Consider the following 25887-nt stretch of genomic DNA (forward strand, 5'->3'; position numbering starts at 1 on the left):
AAAATAAATAAGCTGGGTGTGGTGGTGCATGCCTGTAATCCCAGTAATTTGGGAGGCCAAGGCAGGTGGATCACTTGAGGTCAGGAGTTCGAGACCAGCCTGGCCAACATGGTGAAACTCCATCTCTACTAAAACTACAAAAACTAGCTGGGCATGGTGGCACACACCTGTAATCCCAGCTACTTGGTAGGCTGAGGCACAAGAATTGCTTGAACCTGGGAGGCAGAGGTTGCAGGGAGCCGAGATTGTGCCACTACACTCCAGCCTGGGTGACAAAGCAAGACTCCATCTCAAAAATAAATACATACATAAATAAATAAATATTATGAACATAAAATCTGTAAACAAAACTGTAAGAAACAATAAATCAAATGACTCAATTTCTTCAACAAATAAAATGTGAGGGGAAACAAAAAAAGAAGATGAAGAAGGCAGAGCCTTCATGGCTTAGTCACTTCCCCCAAGTCTCCATCTCTTAACGTATCACATTAGGGATTAAGTTTCAGCACATGAATTTTGGGGAGTGATATGGTTTGGCTGTGTCCCCACCCAAATCTCAACTTGAATTGTATCTCCCAGAATTCCCACATGTTTTGGGAGGGACCAAAAGACCCAGGGGGAGGTAACTGAATCATGGGGGTCAGTCTTTCCCATGCTATTCCCGTGGTAGTGAATAAGCTTCATGAGATCTGATGGGTTTATCAGGGGGTTTTGCTTTTTCTTCTTCCTCATTTTCTCTTGCTGCTGCCATGTAAGAAGTGCCTTTCACCTTCCACCATGATTCTGAGGCTCCCCAGCCATGTGGAACTGTAAGTCCAATTAAACCTCTTTTTTTTCCTAGTCTTAGGTGTGTCTTTATCAGCAGCATGAAAACACACTAATACAGGGGGACACCAACATTCAGACCACAGCAGGCAGGAAGGAGTTTGTGATTGCACTGAGGTACACAGAGAGCACTTCAGCTGACTGCTAAATTATTTATCTTGGCCTAGGTAGGAGTCACAAGAATGCTCAACTTTTAATAATTCATTAATGTATACATTGTCTGTAGTATGTTAGGCAATAAAAAAGATTTAAAATAAAAATAAAGTTTAAATGTAAATCACATTAGGCTGTTCCTGTGCCTGAAACTTTCCAGTAACTTTCTATCACAATCTGAACAAAATCAAAATTTCTTCCTTCCAGCTGGGCACAGTGGCTCACGCCTGTAATCCCAGCACTTTGGGAGGCTGAGGCAGGCGGATTGTCTGAGGTCAAGAGTTCGAGACCAGCCTGACCAACATGGAGAAATCCCGTCTCTACTAAAAATACAAGCCTGTAGTCCCAGCTACACGGGAGGCCGAGGCAGGAGAATTGCTTGAACCTGGGAGATGGAGGTTGCAGTGAGCCAAGATCACACCACTGCACTCCAGCCTGGGCAACAGAGCGAGGTTCCATCTCAAAAAAAAAAAAAAAAAAATCCTTCCTTCTAATCTCATATTCTTCCATTCTCCATGTTTTGTTGTTGCTGTTGTTTGGTTTTTGTTTTAAATAGAAACAGGGTCTCACTGTGTTGCCCAGGCTGGTCTTGAACTCCTGGTGGTGGCGGCAGCAACCCATCTGGAGTGGTTGCTGTGAAGACGCCTCTGCAACAGGGGAGGCATGACCAGGGCTACACACTTCACAGAACCAGCAGGTGCCAGGAACAGACAAAAGTTCTGCCCCCTAACAAGTTGGCAGGATGGGAGCCCCTCGCTCCTGGGTGCAGCTGTGGTTGCCCAGTGATGGCTCCAGACCTGAGCATCCCTGCACTCAAGGGCTCAGGAAACCTCCCTGCCCCCATAGACTCGTTAGTACCTGCTCCTGCTCTCTGGTCTCTCCCCATTCCGTGTCTGCTCCAGAGCAGAGCAAAGTGTGACTGAGCCCAGGTGCTGTCACAACCTGGCTGGGTGTGCACACACTCAGGGCAGTGCTGACACACCAGCTCCCTGCCACCTAGGTCCTTTCTTGACTTTGGGCGCTGATGTGCACAGGAGGGAGGCTGAGTTGGGGCTGAGGGCAGCTCGGTGGGCCTGCAAGTGCCCCTTGGCATGAACGGCCTGGGCACAGTGGATGGCATGTTGATGGCAGCAGGAGGCAGACAGGCTCCTAAGCAGAAAGGGGCAGATCCCCAGTGAAACCCCACCTTCAAGCCAGGAACAGCCTGATGCCTGGAGGCTAGGCTGCCAGTTCTGGATGGAGTCCGTGGCCCAGAGTAAGAACTCGTGGTGCTTTTTCTGGGCCTGCCCATAGCTGCCCATGGAGCAATCAGCATGCCCTTCCCTTCTGAGCCTATAAAAACCCCAGACTCTTCCAGATTTAAGTAGACATTGGGACTGCCAGCAGCAGGAAGGAGGTGCAGGTCTCCTTAACCCGTCGGGACAACCTACCTGCCAAAAGGAGCTACCCACTGTGAGTCTCCTCTCTGCTGAGAGCTGGACACTTGTCAGCACAACTTGCCTGTACAAAAGAGCTACCCACTGTGGGCCTCCTCTCCACTCAGAGCTGGACACTCATCAGGACAACTTGCCTGTGGAAAGGCTACCCATCTTGGGTCTCCTGAGAGCTGTTCTGTCACGCAGTGAAGCTTCTCTCCACTTTGCTCACCCTCCAGTTGCCCACATACCTCATTCTTCCTGGAGGTGGGACAAGAACTCAGGACCAGCCAAATGGTGGGACTGAAAGAGCTGTAACACAAACAGGGTTGAAACATGTACCCTCATTTGCCACACTGCAGGTGATAAGAAGGAGAGAAAAGCTGCAGCCCCTCAGGGAGTGCAAACCTAGGGGCTCCCCAAGCTGGGACTGTGACATCCTCTTTGGGGCTCTGCAGTTCCTGGCATCTCCAAGCTTCTGAGCACCACCATGTTCCCCTCATCCAGACATGGTGCCTGCAGTGGAAGCTGCATGCAGTACATCTGGTCCAGCTGCAGCCTCACACGGAGGTGGCACCGTTAGTGCCTGGAACTGCCTGCCCCACCGCAGCAGCAGCCAGCATGCCTGGCTGTGTGCAGTGATTGGACCCCATGCTCACCGGCCCACACACCCCTGGCTGCTCCGTGCCTGGCTCACCCTTGGCAGGTGTGGGATCTGGGCCAATAGCACAAGCCAAGCACACACTGCCAGGCCAAGTGGGCCAAAAGAGCCCAGCAGGCACGAGCTATACTCAGGCAGAAGGCACTGCCAGCCACAGAGGTTTCCAGTTGGCAAAGTGACACCCCAAGGATTCCATGACACTGGTCTCAAGCAATCCTCCTGCCCCAGCCTCCCAAAGTGTTGGGATTACAGGCATGGGGACTGTACCTGGACATTCTTTGCCTTTTTAAAGGTACTGCAGTCACATTAGCTTTCTTTCTGTTTCTTGAGTATGCTAACTTTATTTTACATTATATCTTCCCTCTGTCTGGGGACTTCACTTTGTGTCTTTTGTTTAGAGCAATTTTACCCCACATCTTATATGCAGAGGGCTTCTGTGCTCCCTCGAATCCATTATCTATTATATCTTCCTATTTTATATTTTTCATATTACTTATCATTATCTGAAATTACCTTCCTTAATTATTTACTTTTTCTGTCTTCCACTAAAACAAAAGTGTTATGAGAGCAAGGACTTGTCTGACCTATTCACTGTTGTAACCTCTGCTCCTAGAACAGTGCCTGACACACAAAAGGTACTCAGTGAATTAAATCACTCAGAGAGAATGTAGTATAAGAAGAGAAGAGAACCAAGAACAGACCATAGGAAACGCCTACATTTAAGGAAGAGATAGATAGAGAAGGAAGCTAAGAAACCATCTGAACCAAGAAAAAGAGGTGACCCAGGAGCCAGAGAGTAAAGTGATGATTCCTTATATTATTTACTGTTTATAATGAACTTGTCCCTTGGACCTTGTATTAGTCCATTCTCACACTGCTATTAAAAAATACCTGAGACTCAGTAATTTATTCTTTAAAATAAGTTTTTTTGTTTGGTTTTGTTTTTCTGAGACAGGGCCTCACTCTGTGGCCCAGGCTGGAGTGCAGTGGTGCAATCTCAGCTCACCCCAACCTCTACCTCACAGGTTCAAGTGATTCTCCTGCCTCAGCCTCTCGAGTAGCTAGGATTACAAGTGTCCACTACTATGCCTGGCTAATTTGTGTGTGTGTGTGTATTTTTCAGTAGAGATGGGGTTTCACCATGCTGGCAGGCTGTTTTCAAACTCCTGACCTCAAGGGATCCACCCACCTCAGCCTCCCAAAGTGCTGGCATTACAAGCATGAGCCACCACGCCCAGCCTGAAAAATAAGTTTAATTGGCTATCAGTTCTTCAGTCTGTACAGAAAGCAAAGCAGCTTCTACTCCTGGGGAGGCCTCAGGGTGCAAGGTGAAGGGGAAATGTCATGTCTTACATGGATGGAGCAGGAAGAGAGAAGAGAAGGAGGGGCTACACACTTTTAAATAACCAGATTTCCCAAGAACTCACTATCATGATGACAGGCCCAAGGGAGACAGTGTTAAACCATGAGAAACTGCCTCCGTGATCCAATAACCTCCCACTAGGCCCCATCTCCAACACTGGGGATTACAATTGAACACAAAATTTGGATAGGGACACAGATTCAAACCATATCAGACCTGAAGTTTGATATTTGTCCAATGCTACTGACTTCTGGACTTCCCCTTCCCCAATTACTTCTTGAACTGAGAGTTTCCAGCTGTCCAGGAAAAGCTGATTCAGCCCATCTCCCCCACCCACCTTTGGGTCAACCTTTAGGATAAAGTTGACAGCAACAGCAAAGTTCTATTCAAGAAAACTATGGTCATTGTGAAACGCACCTGACTCATCTCAAAGAACACATGACTTAAGGTAGAGGACCAGCTTCAGAAAGGCTGCATCAAGTAGCAGAAGTTTCAGTAACGCCAGCAATCACCTTGGATTAACAACCTAATCTCTTCCCGAGTGTTCTGATAAGACTGACATTCTTATATAAACAAATAGAATGGGTAAGGAGATCCCAGAGTTGAGTGCCGTGTTACAGGGGGAGGCTTAAAGCAGATTTGATTCTGAAAGAAATGGAGCAATTCAACACTCTTTGTATGCCAACATTTTTTACTAAAATTCCTAACCATTACAGACATTAGACAAAAGAATTTAAAGGAACTAAATAAGAATACAACATTTGATTTCCAGAGTTTTGAAAGAGTTAAGAATAATAGACAAAGGCTAAATTTCCCAGTAGGGGCAAGTAATTGAAGAAAGAATAGTAAATAGTGATAAAATATATCATATGTATTGATTAAGGCTCTTCAGAGAAACAGAACCAACAAAAGTGTGTGTGTGTGTGTGTGTGTAGGAGGGAAGAGAGAACATGGTAAAATACATACATATATGTCAGTGTGCCTACACAGATACACACATGTAGATTGCTGAACCATTTGCCATATATTATACATAGAAATAAAACAAATATATGATATGTATATATATTTGTCTGAACCATTTGAAAGTGAGGTACAGACATCATGAAGTGAGGTTTAGACATCACCTCTAAATATTTTTTTTTCTTTTTTAAGATGAAGTCTTGCTCTGTTGCCAGGCTGGAGTGCAGTGGCGCGATCTTGATTCACTGCAACCTCCACCTCCCTGGTTCAAGTGATTCTCTTGCCTCAGCCTCCTAAGTAGCTGGAACTACAGGCACGCGCCACCACACCCAGCTAATTTTTGTATTTTTAGCAGAGATGGGATTTCACCATGTAGGCCAGGATGGTCTTGATCTCTTGATCTTGTGATCCACCCACCTCGGCCTCCCATAGTGCTGGGATTACAGGCGTGAGCCATGGCGCCTGGCCAACATCACCTCTAAATATTTCAACATGCATGTTCTAACATTCTCCACTAGGCTGGGTGTGGTGGCTCAGGCCTCTAATCCCAGTACTTCGCAGGGCTGAGGTGGGCAGATGACTTGAGCTCAGGCGTTCAAGATCAGCCTGGGCAACATGGCGAAATCTTGTCTCTACAGAAAATACAAAAATTAGCTAAGCATGGTGGTGTGTGCCTGTAGTCCCAGCTACTCAGGAGGCTGAGGTGGGAGGATCACTTGAGCCCAGGAGATCAACGTTGCAGTGGGTGTGATGGCACCACTCAGTACACTCCAGCCTAGGCAACAGAGTGAGACTCTGTTTCAAAAAGGAAGAAGGAAGGAAGGAAGGAAGGAAGGAAGGAAGGAAGGAAGGAAGGAAGGAAGGAAGGAAGGAAGGAAGGAAGGAAGGAAAGAAGGAGGGAGGGAGGGAGGGAGGGAAGGAAGGGAGGGAAAATACATGGTAAATCAACTTATTTGGAAACAGTTTCAGTAAATCCAAAGATTCATTAACAATACCAACAGACTTTATGTACACAATGTATTCCTGGGAGATACACATCAAATATCGGCTATAATTTATACTTTTGAGGCCATTAGAAAGTCTCTGTGAATTAAGATAGACTAAAGAGACACAGCAACAAAATATAGTGAATGAAGCTTGGTAAATTCTGGCAAAAAACATTAGTTAAAAAGATTTTGTAGACAATTGAGAAATGTGCATTTGAACTAGATATTATAGAGTATTATAATTTTCTTAAATGTGTTAATATTAGAGTTTATAGAGGAGAATCTTAATATTAGAGTTTATAGAGGAGATTCTTTCTTTTTTTTTTTTTCCAGACAAGGCAAAAGTGCACTGGCATGATCTCAGCTCACTGCAGCCTGGAACTCCTAGGCTCAGGCGATCCTCCTGCTTCAGCCTCTTAAGTAACTGGGATTACAGGTGTGAGCCACCATGTCCAGCTCACATATTCTGTTCTTATACATAGTATCTTCTAGAAAGAAATTCAGAGTTTCCTTCTATTTAACAACTCTTCTTGTATAATCATTTGACAAAGTTGACAAGCTCTAATCATTCACACAACATAAGCTAGGAAAATTCTCTTAATGGCAGGCCATTAATTCACATTGCTGAGCTAAAGGCTCCTTGATCCATTGCCTTGTCATAGTACATACAAGTTCCTCCATGTACCCGAAATAAACCATCCAGAACATAAGAGGAAATTAAGCACCAGTGTGACAAGAGTAAAGTGAAAAATATATCTTTAGGAAGCCACACACTAAACCCATGCCCAACTCTATTGTAATTTTTGTAAAGAAATTAACTATTCACAGCCAGGCGCAGGGGCTCAGGCCTGTAATCCTTGCACTTTGGGAGGCCAAGGTGGGTGGATCACGAGGTCAGGAGATCTAGACTATCTTGGCTAACATGGTGAAATCCCATCTTTACTAAAAATGCAAAAAATTAGCTGCACGTGGTGGCACGTGCCTGTAGTCCTAGCTACTCGGGAGGCTGAGGCAGAAGAATTGCTTGAACCCAGGAGGCGGAGGTTGCAGTGAGCAGAGATCGCACCACTGCACTCCAGCCTGGGCGACAGAGCAAGACTCCAAAAAATAGACAAGCAAAAAAAAGGAAATTAACCATTCATGACATTTGGTACATAATAGCTTGTAATTCTTTTTAATTATAAAGTACTTACAAAGTATAGTCATCACAATGGCTGCAGGATAAAAATGGCTGGCAAAACTTTTTAGTGTACTGAAAAATTACTTTAATAACATACATAACTGTGACCGTGACTTCCTCTTAAGACATCTTTGAACAATCTATAATAACAGTTTGTTATCTGTTTGTCTTTTAAAGAATTACGAAACTCTCTAAACCAGAGCTCAGCTCAAAATATATAACACATGGTCATATATTGTAAAGCTAAGGGGTGAAAGGGTCAATGTAACATTGCTTGCAAACCTTATTTTAGGGATTTAAAATTCTAGGATGTATGTCACAGAAGTTAGAAACAATATCTAACAGCAATTGTATAAAATTTACCAACAAGTTATAGAATTCAACAAGGTATAAAATTCGGTTACTATAAGCATTCCCAGCCAGTTTCTAAGCAATCGTTTGCCTGCAGCATTTCTAATCAGTGCTTAAGAATGACCTGGGCTAGGCGCAGTGGCTCACGCCTGTAATCCCAGCACTTTGGTAGGCCGAGACGGACGGATCATGAGGTCAGGATATCGAGACCATCCTGGCTAACATGGTGAAATCCCGTCTATACTAAAAATACAAAAAATTAGCCGGGCGTGGTGGCGGACGCCTGTAGTCCCAGCTACTCAGGAGGCTGAGGCAGGAGAATGGCATGAACCCAGGACGTGGAGGTTGCAGTGAGCCGAGATCACGCCACTGCACTCCAGCCTGGGTGACAGAGCAAGACTCCGTCTCCAAAAAAATAAAGAATGATCTGAACATTTTATTTAATACTGCCTATAATTGACTTGTGAGAAGCTGCAGTAGAATGGGCAGATGTAAGGTGCTAACCAAGAACATATTGAAAGATATCTTTCATTCAGAAAATGTTGCATAACATTGGAGGATCGGGTTAAAAATATATGTATCAACCATGAGGTCAAGCTGGTATACAGAAACCAAAAAGATTAACTCAAATTGGCCAAGCTGACAAGACAAGGATATTCTTTATTATGTATATGAGTACATGTATGCTTTTAAGGGTACCTAAAACTACTTCATCAGGTAAATATTAGAGTCCCAACAGAAAACATGGATAATTTGAGAAAAGTTCAATAAAGAAGCTATTTACAAGGTGAGTAAGGTATAGGGAAAAAAGAGAACAGTATCTCGGTTAGCCTTTACTTTCTGCTGTAAGAAATATTTAGTAATAGCATCCTGGGCCTAGTTGAGCTTTACTTCTGGGCCTGAAGGTGCAAGGGAAAGGGGGAAAGGTATGAGATGGCGATCTTGACAGAAACTTCCCTTGGATGGATGTCAACAGCAACTCCCTCCTCCCTCTAATCTCCTGCTGCGGCTCCCTATTGGCCCAAACCAATGGGAAGACAGAGGACAAGGGAACTCATTGGTGCTGTTCATCACCTAGGTCAGCTTCCTGTAGCATAAAGCACTGTGGAAAATGCTGAGGAGGTGATCTTGAATGGGAAATGTAAGATAATTAGCATAGCTGATTTTTTTTTCTTGTATGGGGTAAAGTGGGCTTAATTTATCTCTTTGCACCACGGATGAGCTTCAAGGGGTCTAAGAATTAGTAGAAGCAGATTGTCAGACTGTTATAGTAACGGCTCTGATGCATTATACTTTTCAGTATTCACGCCATTCAGTATCCAGATCCTGTGTATCCCTCTTCCATACTGACTGATTTCTGGGTAAACCTGATTTCTACTAAGGAATGGCTAAATGCCAGTGCCACAGGAATCAACCAAGTTCAAATGCTATGCCTACAACCTGGTTCTCGCCACCTCACAGCTCAGCTGTTCTCTCTTTCTCTCTGAGTGTTGACTTAATTCTCAAATAGAATAGATTTTTCTCTCATGGTTACAAGAAGGTTGCAGCACTCCCAGATTTCACATCCTCCATGCTTAATGCACAATAGGAAAAAGAAAGTTTCTTTTTTCCAATAATTAGGCAAAAATGTCCAGTCTAACTCTCAAAGTGTGTTGTGTTCATCACAGCAGACCAATTACTGTAGCCAAGTGGTGGGGTTTGTTGAGTGGTTAAGTCAATCAGGGCTACCTGAGGGATTAGGGTAAGGTAAGTAGATCCAAATAATATAAGCTGAGAATAAATGAACGGTAACTTCACACCAAAAAAAAGGAGACAATTTGAAAGAAGAGAGAATCACTGTGGATGCTAGGTGACCAAAAATGATGAATTTCTAATACAAATCCCAAATTTGTTCACCCTTCACCTTTCTTCCAAATTCCAGGCTTGTATATTCAACAGCATATTTGGTATTTAATATTGCATATCTCCAGATATTTCAAACTTTAAATGTTCCAAAATGAATCACCCATGGAACTCAGATCTGGAGGTGGGAAGTGCTTCTTTTGTTTTTTACTGTGGCTCCCAAACCTTATCCTAACTCTCCTCCTATAAAGCCCCATAATCTTTGATGTGGACCAGGATATTTTAGCACTAGCTTCTTCTCCTTGTTGCTGTCACCTGCCAAACCCCTACGCTATAATCTTCACAGGTGCTGATGACTCTGGCACCTGTCTTATAGTCTACTTGTACCAATACTCCTATCAACATAAGTAGTGTTGTCAACATTCACAGTGATGACCCACCTAAAAACTTGCACTCTCAGTTTCTCAACCTCCAATGATCCTTCCTTCCAATGATCAATTTACCACTCTATCTCAACCACCCACTCACTCCCAAGGTAAAGACTGTCTTTAACAACTGTACTACCTCCAAAATCCCAAATTCCAGAACCTTATTCTCTAGCCCTCCCATGTCCTATCACTTCTAGTCTTTGCACAGAAGCTCTTTTTTGATCTTAATAAAATTTTCAGTCCAGAAACACCATCCCTTTCATGCTATAAAGCATTCCCTTACCCAGTTTATATTTTTGTTCACCGCTAAAATCATTTCCTTGCAAAAGCCCTTAACTCCTCCAGCCCTTTCTTTCTTCCTTAACTGACAAAGCTTTGACCCTAATTAATCCTACATACTCTACACCTGCACCCAAGTGTCTGAATAGCTCTAGAAAAAGAAAGCTTACAACTTTACTCGCATTACATTTATGGCCATAAATGTCATGGGCACTGCAGACTGCCAGGCAATCCTACTTTACTTCCCTAGTCTGCCTGTTTTTCTCTTCTGCATAATGACAATTTCACACTTCTTTTCTCTTTCTTTTCTTTTGCCAACTTTCCTTTCTCAATTGATGACCCTGCCTCATAATCATTTAAGAAAATACAAATGGTTGAGGACCTCCATTTTCTCTACTTATACTTCCCACTATCAAGTGACACCTGTGGCTTACCATCAGGAGCAGCAGCATCAGGATGTCAACCCACTAAGCGATTTGCAGGTATTGGAGTCACTGAGAAAGATATGACTCACACAGGCACTGAAAGGAACAATGCTTTACTCACCTAGAGAAGAGAGCAAGATCAGTTTCAATAGTGTGCATTGGTCCACCATGGCAGCAGGTCTTGCCTGACAGCTGACATAGGGTGATAGTCTTCACACATCCCTCTTGTGCTACAGGCAAAGGACCCTGTTCCTTTCTCACTGGGAACAGATGGAGCAGTAGGGCTGGACAGGTGTCATATGATATACATTCTTTAAGTAGGATCAAAGTACAGATGACGCCCAGAATAGGGAAAGATACTCCCAAATAAGGAGATATGCCCAGCATAGATCGTTAGGGTTCCTTATCTCCATATAAAAATATGTTTCAGACCTGAGACATACTTTCATGCAGCCATGCAAGGGTCAACAGGCTGTGCACAACTGTCTTTCCCAACAGTCCAACCTCCAATCCATATTTGGATGCTGACACAGCAGGTAACGCACATCAAATTTGGTAGGACCACTAACCTGACCAGGATTTAGAGGTGAAGTTGGTTCTTGTGGGGCCTCTGAACAACTCATTATGGATGTAGTTTATCTCAGAGACTCCCTGTCATTTTGAGACAGCATTCCATCTGGGTTACTAGAGAAACAGGCACTTGGGCTTAACTAGGCACTTAACCAGGAACCCCAAGTGCCTGGATCAAGCCAACTAAAGGGATTAAAATGAGTCCAAGGAAACTGTGAGTGTATGATGTTAACTGTCTTCCTGAGTGTGGATCTTCTCCAGCTCAGTTTTTACCCTCCCTGAATTATTGATATATACAGAGCAAGAGGTGTTGGCAATAACACAAAAACACCCTATTCTGCCAGCAAATAATCAAGGGCTATTCCGTTGTCCATCACCACCTTGGCTAGTTAATTCAGCGAGTTTTGTTGGTCTCGGACGTCTTGGAGAAGGTTCGAGTCACTGTGCACTGCCCAGGCCACTACAATGGGAGTGTGGGATGAAAAGGATTTCATTGTGGGGTGGCAAATCCTGCATACTTTAAGCTTGCCACTTCTCACCACAACTGTGCTGATTCTCATCAGTGTTGTCATGCCAGGCAAAGCAGGAATGAGAAGAGGAAAGATTAATATTCCCAACCCATCCCCTCTGTATAAATCTAAACAGGCATGAGTCACCGCACCCGGCCTTGTCTATCCCCCATTTTAACAACAAAAGCTATATTATTCTCTGGGTCAGCCCTGTTCTCTCCATTTTTTCCCTTTGTCATCCATTGGTTTCCTCTTTTGGTCCTCTAGACATTGCTTCCTATTGTTGAGAACTCCATTCAGCTCAAGTTGTTGGAGACCATTGAAACCATTTTGTTTTTATCCCAAAGCTGGACACTCAGTGGAGTTTTTCCATTGCTTCCCCATGATCATTTCAGGAAACAACAGTAGGGATAATGGGGTCTTCAGGTTTGGGGAGACATCTGTCACATGAAGGCTTCCACTGCATCATCCATATCCTGGGAGCAGGGTCACACGGTCAGGTATGACTTTTTTCTTAAGAGTGATTTCGGCTTTATGGACAGTTTTCGAGTAGGTTTTATGAAGTCCCCCACAGTTGGAAAGACCATTATCAAGCTCTTTTCAACCTAGATCAAGAGCAGCTAGGACTCATCTCTATCCCTGTCCTGTTGGTTGTCCTGTTCAATGTAAGCAAAATAATGTTGCAGCAGGGGGTCAGTGGTTAGCTTACCTAGACTGAACCACTCAGTCTGAGACACTAAGGTGTGCAATACCTCCTCATTAAACAAGTAACTATTGAAGCCACCTAGGACTCCCCTGGCCTCTGCCCATGTCTGTTTTTCAGTGTTATTATTTCATTATCAAGGAAGGTACTCATTTTAAGTTTCATTTTCAGCAACACCATTGATGATTATGTGATAGTGAAAACAGGTCTTACTTGGGACTTGTAAGTGACCACACCAGGAGGAGTTTCCTGTGTGGGGGCCTTTGATTCCCCTCAGACATTGTCTGCAACTCCTGGGACACAGTGAGAGTTGGCAGATGGTTTGGGAGTGTAAAGTTGGCCAGCCAGAGCCAAGGTATAGTTATCCTATATTTTTCATAGGGCCCACCTCTTGCATTTCTACCCTCATCCATTGTACCAGTTTATTCTTGTTAACAGGGAGAGTGTCAACATCCCATGTACCCCCCATGCAACCAGAGGGAAGCCAGCAGCTTAGTCAGCCCATCATCCCCTCAGGGAGCTGGCACCATACTGAGATGGCTGCATTGGCAGACCCTGTTTGCTGTGCCAAACTGTCAAGCAAGTAACACCTGTTGCCTACCGTGAAGAGGAGCAGTCCGAGGATGTCATCCCACTGCGTGGTTTGCAGGCGACAGGATCACCAGGAAAGACACAATTCACAGACATACTGGATAGAACAACACTTTACTCACATAGAGAAGAGACAGAGCGAGATTAGCTTCGATTTGAGTATGGTCCTGCAGTGGGTCTTGCCAGGCAGCTGACACAGCATAATGGTCTGCATGCATCCTACTTGGGCTGTGGGCAAAGGAACCCTTTCCTTCCCAACTAGGTATAGGTAATAGTACTGGGATTGGCCAGGTGCTGTATGCTGCACATATTTTAAGCAGAACAAAGAACAAAGAAGTACACATCAAGCCCGGAACACGGAAAGATACTACCAAATAAGGTGACATGTCCAACTCAGGATGTAAGGGCTCCTTATCTCAATGAAAAAAGAGTGTTCCAGGCCCATGCTACAAGGCACACTCATGCAGTCATGCAAGGGTGGACAGGCTGCACATGATAGCCTTTCCCAATACCTGCCTTCTCTTTGAACAAATGAAACAGATGAAGTGTCCCTATTCCAATCAAAGATCTCCATTTGCATTCTGGAAAGGATCTCCTCTTGTCTTCTCCAGGGTTTGGCTCCTATAACTTTTGCCTCTTTGTCCTGCATCATAAATATTCTCCCCCTATTAAATAACTCCCATGAACATATATACTCTAGTATTTCCTATTTACAAAGGAGTCCCTTGTCCTTACATCCCTCTCTACCTAGTGACCCATTTCTGCCTTCTCACCTCATTCTCACCTCAATCTCTTCAAGTAGACTTCCATCATCATGATTCCACTGGAACTGTGTTTACAAGATCACCAGTGATCTTCATGTTGCCAAATCCAGTGGTCATTTCTGTTCTTACTTGATCTTTCAGAAACATTGTACCAATTCACCTAACTCTTCCTAAAATTTTTTACTTCATTTCTGTGGTATCATATTCTCCAGTTTTCCCAAGGTGTCTCCTTTGTTGGCTCTTCCTTTTCTACTAGAACTCTAAACTTTGCAGTGTTTCAGGGTCCTGTCCTGGGCTTTTTCCTCTTCTCTATTTATATTTTCTCTGATGATCTCACTCGCTTCAGGCTTTAAATTCCTTATTCATGCCAATGACACTCAAGCCCTGACCTCTCCTCTGAACTTCACACTCAAGAACCAAACTGCCTCCTTAATGTTTCCACATACACAAGATATTTTCCCTAATTTAACTCTTTAACTTTACTATTTCTTGGAGTATTCATAAGATTTTCGGCCGGGCGCGGTGGCTCAAGCCTGTAATCCCAGCACTTTGGGAGGCCGAGACGGGCGGATCACGAGGTCAGGAGATCGAGACCATCCTGGCGAACACGGTGAAACCCCGTCTCTACTAAAAATCCAAAAAACTAGCCGGGCGAGGTGGCGGGCGCCTGTAGTCCCAGCTACTCCGGAGGCTGAGGCAGGAGAATGGCGTAAACCCGGGAGGCGGAGCTTGCAGTGAGCTGAGATCCGGCCACTGCACTCCAGCCTGGGCGACAGAGCCAGACTCCGTCTCAAAAAAAAAAAAAAAAAAAAGATTTTCAGTTGGCTGTCCTGCCATGGAACCTAGAATTTACTGGCCAGATCAGATATTGTGGAAAATGTTTTTAAAAAATTAGACTAACAGATAGAATTCCTTTGTTTCTCAGTTGTCATAGAATTCTTTAATTTTTTTAAGGCTATTTTTCTGTTTTGGAATAAGGTAATTATGCCTCCAATACTTAACTTGTTATACGTGTTTCTGCCATGATATAACCAAAACCTTTGTGCACTTTTTTCTTATACATTAATTTTGTAACCAGATCTTTATATTGACTATGTTTTTAAAGTTGTCTACTGTAAGTTATCTGCACACACTATAGTACTAATTCTATTTCTAGGCCACCACTATTGACTCTTTTTTCCTTTTCTCTCCACACTCATCTGTTCACACAGCTTCAATCTTCTCTTCTACATTAGTGTTTGCCAAATGGTCCTCCTCTAGTGCTGATTTTTCTCTGCCTTCAGGTCCAATTTCTGATGGTCCACTGAACAACTATAACCCACCAATGTTCCACCCAAAAATTAACACAACGAAAATGGAATTATGTTATTTTCCTTGCTCCTAAACCAGTAACTAGCTGCCATTCTCTAAGCCGCCTGGGCTCCACTCCACTTCCTTTCTTCTGCCGCAGCTCATCATCACATCCTTCATTTCTTACTTCGGCACAGCTACATAATGCCCTGGTGACATGATTATGCATTTAAGGTCGGAAAGACTTGGGAACATTAGTTAACTGAGACCTCCATGCCTCACTTTGCTCATTTCTTTTTTTTTTTTTTTTTTTTTTTTTTTGAGACGGAGTCTCTCTCTGGCCCAGGCTGGAGTGCTGTGGCGCAATCTCGGCTCACTGCAAGCTCCGCCTCCCGGGTTCAGGCCGTTCTCCTGCCTCAGCCTCCCGAGTAGCTGGGACTACAGGCGCCGGCCACTGCGCCCGGCTAATTTTTTCTATTTTTAGTAGAGACGGGGTTTCACCATGGTCTCGATCTCCTGACCTTGTGATCCGCCCGCCTCGGCCTCCCAAAGTGCTGGGATTACAGGCGTGAGCCACCGCGCCCGGCCGCTCATTTCTAATATAAAGTTAAAAATACACACCAGAATTGTCTTGAAGAGTACATGATTTAACACATACAAGAACCTAACAGCATATAACAAGTGCTCACCATATGTTATACTTTTCCCTACCTTCCATTTCCATGGTCAAAATTATAATGGTGTCCCTCACAATATCTCATTTCTAAACTTTGTAAAAAGTTGAGTGGACACTTTTACTTTTTACTAAACTATAAACTCCTTCAAAGTTGATTTTTGTATATTCATATTAGATTTATCTGAAGCACAGTGCACGTACCAGGGGTTCAGTGAACATTTCTTCAAAAAAATGACTAAAGTGATTATCTTATCAGGAAGTTTGCTATAGAATATAAGAATTTATTTTCAGTATAATGAATACTTTCAAGACACTTTTAATTTCAGTATTGATCTTTATTAAGCCACTTCAAATATTTGGTAGTAATTCGCTTGCCTGTTTTAAGTGTGGGAGCAATAACTGATGGCTTCATCCCTCAGTTCATCTTTGTTTCCTGAAGAGATAAACATCTTAAAGGAGTTGTGTACTGACTTTACAGTCATTGTCCACGTTCACAGGAAGGCACTGTTGTCAATTATCAGGCTCTTAGTTAATTTCATTTTTGCATTGCCCTGTTACAGTTACTAGTTTTTGAGTCAAAAGTAATTCGGGGCTCAGCAAGATGGCCCATGTCTGTAATCCCAACACTTTGGGAGGTCCAGGTGGAACAACTGCTTGAGACCAGCAGTTTGAGATCAGCCTGGTTAACAGAGCAAGATCCTGTCTCAACCAAAAAAATTGGTCGGGTGTGGTAGTACACACCTGTAGTCCCAGCTACTTGGGAGACTGAGGCAGAAGGATCACTTGAGCTGAGGAGTTCCAGGCTGCAGTGAGCTGTGATCACACTACTACACTGCAGCCTGAGTGAGCAAGACCCTGTCTGTATAAAAGCAAAAAATAATTACAAGAAAGATTTAAAAAAAAAAAAAAAAGATTGGAATATATATCACATATGTAGTACCTCTCTTACCCTAAGACAGTGGTTCTCAGATTTCTATATCAATCACTCTACACCTGTGCTGTACAATGCAGTGGCCAGCCACATGTGACAACTGAGCACTTGAAAAGTACAGACCACGCATGCAAGTAAATGTTCACTGCAGCACTATTCACAATAGCAAAGATGTGGAATCAACATAAATGCCCATCAATGACAGATTGAATAAAGAAAATGTGGTACATACACACCATGGAATACTATGCAGCCATAAAGAATTAGATCATGTCTTTTGCAGGAACATGGATGGAGCTGGAGCCATCATCCTTAGCAAACTAATGCAGGAACAGAAAACCAAATACGGCATGTTCTCACTTATAAGTGGGAGCTAAATAATGGGAACTCATCAACACAAAAAAGGGAACTACAGACACTAGGGCCTCCTTGAGGGTAGTACCATTGAGGGCAAAGGCATGGGCAAGGACTTCATGATTAAAACACCAAAAGCAACGGCAACAAAAGCCAAAATTGACAAATGGGATCTAATTAAACTAAAGAGCTTCTGCACAGCAAAAGAAACTACCATCAGAGTGAACAGGTAACCTACAGAATGGGAGAAAATTTTTGCAATCTACTCATCTGACAAAGGGCTAATACCCAGAACCTACAAAGAAGTTAAACAAATTTACAAGAAAGAATCAAACAACCTCATCAAAAAGTGGTCAAAGGATATGAACAGACACTTCTCAAAAGAAGATATTTATGCAGCCAACAGACATGAAAAAATGCTCATCATCACTCACCATTAGAGAAATGCAAATCAAAACCACAATGAGATACCATCTCATACCAGTTAGAATGGCAATCATTAAAAAATCAGGAAACAAAAGGTGCTGAAGAGGATGTGGAGAAATAGGAACACTTTTACACTGTTGGTGGGACTGTAAACTAGTTCAACTATTGTGGAAGAGTGTGGCGATTCCTCAAGGATCTAGAACTAGAAATACCATTTGACCCAGCCATCCCATTACTGGGGATATACCCAAAGGATTATAAATCATGCTGCTATAAAGACACATGCACACGTATGTTTATTGCGGCACTATTCACAATAGCAAAGACTTGGAACCAACCAAAACGTCCATCAATGACAGACTGGATTAAGAAAATGTGGCACATATACACCATGGAATACTATGCAGCCATAAAAAAGGATGAGTTTGTGTCCTTTGTAGGGACATAGATGCAGCTGGAAACCATCATTCTCAGCAAACTATCGCAAGAATGGGAAACAAAACACCACATGTTCTCACTCATAGGTGGGAACTGAACAATGAGATCACTTGGACACAGTAAGGGGAACATCACACACCAGGGCTCTTGTGGGGTTGGGGAGCGGGGAGGGATAGCATTAGGAGATATACCTAATGTAAATGACGAGTTAATGGGTGCAGCACACCAACATGGCACATATATACATATGTAACAAACCTGCACAATTGTGCACATGTACCCTACAACGTAAAGTATAATAAAAAAATAGGCTAGGCGCGGTGGCTCACGCCTGTAATCGAAGCACTTTGGGAGGCTGAAGCGGGCAGATCAAGAGGTCAGCAGGTCGAGACCATCCTGGCTAACACGGTAAAACCCCGTTTCTACTAAAAATACAAAAAATGAGCCGAGCTTGGTGGCGGGTGCCTGTAATGCCAGCTACTCGGGAGGTTGAGGCAGGAGAATGGCGTGAGCCCTGGAGGCAGAGCTTGCAGTGAGCAGAGATCAGGCCACTGCACTGCAGCCTGGGGGACACAGCAAGACTCCGTCTCAAAAAAATAAAATAAAATAAATAAAATAAATAATTTTTTTTAAAGTGGCTACTAGTACTTTTTTTTTTATTATTTTTATTTTTTGAGACAGAGTCTCGCTTTGTTGTCCAGGCTGGAGTGCAGTGGCAGGATCTCGGCTCCGCCTCCCAGGTTCACGCCATTCTCCTGCCTCAGTCTCCCGAATAGCTGAGACTACAGGCACCCGCCACCACGCCCGGCTAATTTTTTGTATTTTTAGTAGAAACAAGGTTTCACTGTGTTAGCCAGGATGGTGTTGATCTCCTGACCTCGTGATCCGCCTGCCTTGGCCTCCTAAAGTGCTGTGATTACAGGCGTGAGCCACCGCATCTGGCAACTTGGACATTTTTAATTACTTGTGCAGCCTGCATTTGTGGTTCATATTATATTCCAATTGGACAGTATAGCCTCTAATGCTGGTTTAAAATGTGGATTTTGGGTCCCACTTTTGAACATCATGCTTTCAAAGTTCCAGGTTCAGGCCCAGAATTTTGATATTTTTTAGCTTACCAGATTTTAACTGGTAAGTCAGGGTAAGGAATCACTGTTTTACATGGCTTTTGACGAGGTGATGTTTGTGGTCTTCAGCATGGCAGAAACCCTATCTCTACGAAAAATACAAAAAATTACAAGGCGTGGTGGTGCATGCCTGTAGTCCCACATAGTTGGTGGGCTGAGGCAGGAGGATTACTTGATCCCAAGAGGTTGCAGTGAACCGAGATAGAGCCACTGCACTCCAGTCTGCGTGACAAAGTGAGACCTTGTCTGGGAAAAAAAAAAAAAAAAAGGTCATCTATATGTACTGATATGGAAAGATGTTTATGATACAAGAAGGATAAACAAGTTGCAGATCATATAGATCCCATTTGTATATGAAAAACGAAGTACATATATTTTTATTTGCATAGGAAGTCTCAAAAACTGTTAACAGTGGCATTGCTGAAGAGTACAACTAGGGAGAAGATTCCCAGTCATGTGGAAAGATACTTTCACTATGCTTTTTTTTGTTAACTTTTTAATTTTTTTTTTTTAATACAATAGAGACAGGGTCTTGGGCTCAAGCAATCTTCCCACCTCGACCTCCCAAAGTGCTGTAATTACAGGCATGAGCCACCACACCTGGCCTACTTTGCTTCCTATATCCTTTTGTACTGTATTAATTTTGTTTTACTATTTACTATGAGCAATATGAAAATTTATATTAGACATTACGAAGTAATATAAAAACCGACAAAATGCCCGGCCCAGACAATACTTCATTATTTAGGTTCCTGCTAGAGAAAAGTGCTTTTCACTGCCTTTGAATGTGAAGTTTGATCTTCATTCTAATTTTCTAAAAAGTCACCGAATGTATTTGTTAATTCATTCATTTAACCATTACCAACAACCTACTTAATGCTAGGCACTGTTTTAAGAAAAAATAAACAGCAGAGCACAAAATTAGATGTGTTTCTCCCACACTCTAGCAGAATCGGACCATAAGCAAATGCACACATAAACAACTTTAATAAGTACTGCTTTGAAATACAGAAGTCAAGGGCCTGAATTTTCACATACTGAAATGTTCAAATGTGTGCACAAACACACACGCACACAAATTAACTCAAACACGCTAATTAATGAAAGCACTGCTTTTGAATTTTGTAAGTTTGTCGTCTGGATAAAGTATTCAGGGATACTCGTCAAATTAATCTTTCTCTCGTTTTCAATATAACTGAGTACAAAAAAGTTAAAAATTAGCAAAGCATTTCAGCTGTGTGACCTTAGGCAAATTACCTGGCTGTTTTAAGCCTCAGTTTTCTCCTCTGCGAAATGGAGTACTGAACCTCACGTTCGCTGTTTGAGGGAGACTTGTGTGGTCAGGTTTAGTGTAACCGGATGCTTGGCACGAGGAAGCGTGAAGACGAATGGGCCCCCATGGGGCCTTGACGCCCGCCCTGAGGCCCTGAGGACCCGCACGCCGGGGCGGTTCTCACGTGGCGCTGTCTGCTTTTTCACCCAAGCTTTTCTGCCAGCCAACTGCCCTTCCCCGGAGTGCTGCGGCCAGAGCTAGCCCGCTCCTCCGGCGGCCTCCGCTGGGGGCCCACTACAGCCAGGCGCCGGCCAGCCAGCCCGGCTTCTCGAGTCGGTCCTAAGCTGAGGCCGCCCTGTGCTGCAAAACTTGGGTCCACTCTCAGACCCAATCTGTCCTGGGCGAACTTGGCTTGTGGCAGGCGATAGCGTCGTTTCCAACTGCGGCTGTTTGAATTCTGGCGCCACACCCGCGCCACGTAGCGCCAAGTCCGGCGCAAGACTAGCAAGCTACGCTTCGCAGTGCGCCTGCGGGCGCGCGCCGGGAAATGGCCGGGCGCGCGGCCGGCCTGCGGCGCGCGCGCCACAACGCGGGACGGGCCTCGGAAGAGCCTCCGCGCGCGCTCCCGCTAATTCGCGGCCACACCCCTGTCTACTTCCATGTCCAATAGGTGCGAGAGGGCGGGGCAGCCTCGTTCTGACTGGGGAGGCTATATAAGGAGCTACTGGCTGCGTGTCTCGGTCTTTTACGTAGGCCGTCGTGGTCGTTTGGTGGTGTGATAGGTAAGCGTCGGTGTTGCGGGCGAGTACCGGAGCAAAAGGTGGAGGTGCAGGCCGAGTTGAGAGTTTTAATAGTGTGAAACCATCTTAGTGTAGAGTTTAGAGTGCTGAGAGTTGAAAGCTTGCACGTGGGAAATGTGCAGCCCGACCGCCACATGTACTGAGATTGAGTCGTGACGGCCACAGGTTCCGAGTTTTGGCGTGAGGAGAACGCTGATCGGCCACGGGTGCCGCGCTTGCTGGCCTCTGGCATGTGCCTGAACGGCGGCGGAAAAACCACACTTAATTGGGGCGGAGGGTTAGTTTTAAGAGCAAGGGGCCTTTACTAAAATGGCGAAGACCTTCCGTCGGCGTTGTTTTAAAACGGGCAGCCTCAACCCTGCATTGAGACTGAGCTGTTCGAAGGCGGCGTTGTGTGCAATTCGGATTAATGAAGGGGAAAGGTTTTGTGTGGAAAAACACCTTGGAGTGTGACGTTTCTGCGAGAATGCTTAAATATCGGTTTCCCGCAGGAACAATGGCGCTGTCGTGGCACAGCAGAGCAGCTCTGAAGATGCAAAGGTAAGAGCTGTTAAGCTTAGTTGCCAAACTAAAGGAGTAAACTTGTTGATTTACAGGAAAAGGAACTGTTGCATCGTTTGATATTTACTTTTTTTTGTTAGATACATGAAAGAATTTCAGAATATGCGGGAGAATATTTAATGGAAAACCGCTTGGTTAAACCTGACACTCTCCATGGGTATGTGTTGTTTTAGTACTTTATGATAGAGCATAGCATTTAATCCACACCTAGACTAAATCAAATTTTTTTGTCATTGAACAGCATTCTGGGTGTGGACGATCAGCCAGTGAAGATAATGAATGTCGGATGTCACTGACTAGCAGCTTCATTTTGAAGTAGGTTGTATGGCTTAAAAGTTCTGTAGTATTTGTACTATAATACTTGCCTTTTACCTTTACTTTGGCTTATGGTCAGTGTCACAGAAGTGCAGTTTGATGTGTTAATGTGTACATATACAAGGTCTGATTGGTCTAATCAATGATGAAACCTATCCCGAAGCTGATAACCTGAAGAAAAATAAATACGGATTCGGCTTCTGAGATTAAGACCAATAATTCAGAAGTGGAGTAAATTTTGTTGACGGGATTTTATAACAGTTCTGTTATAAAAGATCCGTAAAAGTTTATAACAGTTCTGTTATAAAATCCCGGGTTGTTTTGTTTTTTTCTGCCAACAGTGAGGGTCGCTGTCTGCCCATTGATAAGAGGCCAGATTGTCTTGGAAGTTCCAAAGTTGCAACGATTTCTGTAAGTGGAGTTTTTCTATTTGCTTAGCGATTAGTGAATATTGTGTCCTTGGTCTTATCTGTGATGATCTTATCCCGAACCTGAACTTCTGTTGAAAAAAAAACTTTTACGGATCTGGCTTCTGAGATGGACCATTATAAGGACAATACTTTTTTTAATGCTTTTACATAAGCTGTCGTAATGTTGGTAGTCTTGTAAGAATCTCATGTTTTTCCTTTTCTAGGGCTAGTGCCACGAGGTTTACTTGACTGTTGTATGAAAAGCTGATAAGAAAACCATCCAGAAAAAAAGCTCTTCGTTTTACAAACACGAAAATAAAACATGTAATTTTGGATTATGTTGTTTTTAATTATTTTAAATAGATCCTGAAATAACATGGCGGGCATTAAATGGAAAATCCACTAACCAGCCTTGTAATCAAATTACTCTGAACGTTTCGGGTTTGTGCAAGGTACAATGTAAGGGTTCTTGGGTCAGTGTAAGAGTGGAGAGACAGGAATTAAAAATGACTGTTACTAAGCAAATCATGGAATATTTAGTTTCAATGTGACTGTAATTTTGAAAGCCTGGATGCTTAAGTTGAGAAGTAGGGGAATGAGACACAGAAAATAAAAAGAGTGCAGTAGAACAATAATAGCAGTTTATTAACTATGGTCATGAGGGGAGATCACTGATTAAACAAGAATCTGGTAAAGACATTCAGGCTTGCTAAAATCTAGGAAGGAAGAGGTCGTTTGGCAAGATGGGTTACATAATACTTATACTACCAAATAAAATGAGAGAGAAGCCTTAGGCATGTAACATTACATTTGGAGATAGAAAATACACCTTCACTATGAAGGTAGTGTGTGTAAGATGGCAGTGAAAGCAGTGTTTGCATTTATACCCTTGATCTCCCATAACCCTTACCTGCTATACATAAAACTATTAATCATTGTTTTTCTCCCCCTTCCAGAACTTCTGCATAAAATTTTAAGATCTGTGTTTCATTACTTCAAAAGTGCCTAGAATAGGGCCAGGCACTTAGTGTTATACAATATGTGGTAAAAGACTATTCATATTCCACAGTTTTCAGGGAAGAGTGCCATTTCCCTTTTGTCAAAGCTGGCAACCAAGACAAAGTTGTGAAATAGACTATTTGCTTTCGAGCCCTCTGACCTCTTTTTCTGTAGCTCCTTCTAACTCCCTTGCCTCCCAATAGATCTTTTAATATGTCACATTTTCTTAGTTGATATCAGAATTAGTACTCCACATTTATATACACTGGCCTGTGCTAGGCTCTGCCAAGACTCCTGAAATAAAGCACCATTTTGTCAATAGTGGCACAGGATGCCAAGGAAAAGTCAAGCTATGAAGAATTCTTGAAAATAGAACAAGTGGATTTGAGTTTAAACCAGCACAGATGTTGGGAAAATAGGCCCAAGAAATACTGAGCAAAGACAGTATGGTTCAGAGTCTGAGAGACAAATATTGAGGATTTGGGTACCAATAGGGTAGATGTGTGTGGGACAGAAAACAGATGTTATAAATACCCTTAAGATTCTTGAGCAAGGGAGTTAGAAATGTAAGAATATCCTGTAATTAGAGTCAGATCTAAAAAGGTTTAACTTGAATGGAATTGAACTTGAAAGCTCAGTTTTGGTTACCGACTCCTTGATGGCAATTTCCAATCACACAGGAGGCTGTTAGTCTGTAATAGCCTCCTAAAAACTCAGGCAATATTGGTTAAGATCAGTTGCATAAGTTCACCCTCCAGAGCATATCTGCTGCTTGGGACCGGCTGCAGTGGCTCTTGCCTGTAATCCCAGCACTTAGGGAGGGTTGCTTGAGACCAGCCTGGAAACAGCAAGATGCCATCTCTACAAATAAGAGAACTAACTGGGTGTGGTGATGTGCACTTGTTCCAGCTACTCAGGAGGCTGAGAGACTCACTTGAACCTAGGAAACTGAAGCTACAATCAGCCATGATGGCACCTCTATGCTCTATCGTGAGCAACAGGCCAGGCTAAAAAAAAAAATCCTTAAGGACCCAAGGAGCTTGACTATAATAATTAAACTGGGATATCCTTGATTCTGATTGGCTTCAGAAGTTCAAAGACAATTTACATGTGTCTGACTTTAGTGACTTCAGCCAACAGGAATTTTCCTTCTGCCTTATACCAGGCTTCCAGGTAATCTTAAAATATAGTAAGCTCAAACCTACCATTTGGTGCTTTCTAAAATTAGTTCTATTGCCGGAAACCCAATATCCACTGTGCTTGGCTCCCCAGTGAAGTGTCCTGTGAACTAACACATCAATCCTCACTGCCCAGTGTGTATGAAAGAGCTTTTAGCTGTTTTCATGGTTTTTGTAACAGTTCCCCAGTTGGGATTAGAGCCTTTCTTTGAATTTCAGCCTACTAGAATAAACTGCTTATCTTTTGCTAGTCCTTTTCTGGGAGTAGGACCCTCCCTACCTTTCCAAAAACTTGGTTCTGGATCCAAACAATACTTATGGTACTTAGTTATAAGTATATATTAATATGCATGACTTAACTGAATATTACCACTCCCTCTGATCTTACTCCACCCTGTAGAATAACATCATTAGAGACCATCTTGGGGCAGAAAAGGATACCTTTTCAGTATGAGAACTAGACTCCTTGTCTTACTCTGATGAGTCCTGGTCTCCCCACTGCTGAGGTCTCAGAATGCCATGTAGCTGAGTTTATCAGAGTTATGAGGGTTTAATCAGAATCCCAAATCAAGTACAGTCCAGTCCAACCTATTTGAGAACTTTATCTTTTCTTGTTACTTCATTTATTATAGTTCTCTTCAAAAGAGCAATGGAAAAGGCACTTCAGAATATGCAAAAAATCTGTCATTTGAAGGCGATAATTTACAAATGTGCATCACTTCACTGAGATCAGGAAATTGTTTTGTCCTTACCTCCTGTAGTGGATCTAACTGATGTACAAAATGTGTACATTTAAAAAGTATGCAATTTGATGAGTTTTTTTATAGGAATACACTCATGAAACCATTAACAAGATAATGACTATATCCATCACTTCCAAAAATGTTCTCTTGTTAGCTTGATTTTGAACATGTTAAGTTTAAGATAGCACATGATATTCAAATTGGGATTTTTGAGTAGTTATAGAGGTCCACAGTTCAGAGTAGAGATCTGACTAAAATAAAATTGGGAATCATCGACATATGGAAGGCATATTTAAAGCCATAAGATTAGATGAGATCACCAATAGAGAAAAAAAGGTGTCTAAGAGTTGAACCCTGT

At 43.1% G+C, this 25887-nt stretch overlaps 1 long non-coding RNA gene and 2 other non-coding genes across 3 annotated transcripts; all 3 read left to right on the forward strand.

Moving 5' to 3' along the window:
* The first annotated feature begins 21234 nt into the window (after positions 1-21234).
* LOC103240047 (uncharacterized) lies at positions 21235-22944 on the forward strand. The gene is made up of 6 exons (XR_012095078.1): positions 21235-21305; positions 21815-21863; positions 21965-22041; positions 22126-22199; positions 22541-22610; positions 22834-22944. It is a non-coding gene; the product is annotated as an uncharacterized lncRNA (long non-coding RNA).
* On the forward strand, positions 22337-22406 carry LOC119625505 (small nucleolar RNA SNORD50). The gene has a single exon (XR_005241698.1). It is a non-coding gene; the product is annotated as a small nucleolar RNA SNORD50 (small nucleolar RNA).
* On the forward strand, positions 22666-22738 carry LOC119625504 (small nucleolar RNA SNORD50). The gene has a single exon (XR_005241697.1). It is a non-coding gene; the product is annotated as a small nucleolar RNA SNORD50 (small nucleolar RNA).
* Positions 22945-25887: the final 2943 nt, after the last annotated feature.

Source organism: Chlorocebus sabaeus, chromosome 13 (assembly GCF_047675955.1).
Source record: "Chlorocebus sabaeus isolate Y175 chromosome 13, mChlSab1.0.hap1, whole genome shotgun sequence".
Lineage (NCBI taxonomy): Eukaryota > Metazoa > Chordata > Mammalia > Primates > Cercopithecidae > Chlorocebus > Chlorocebus sabaeus.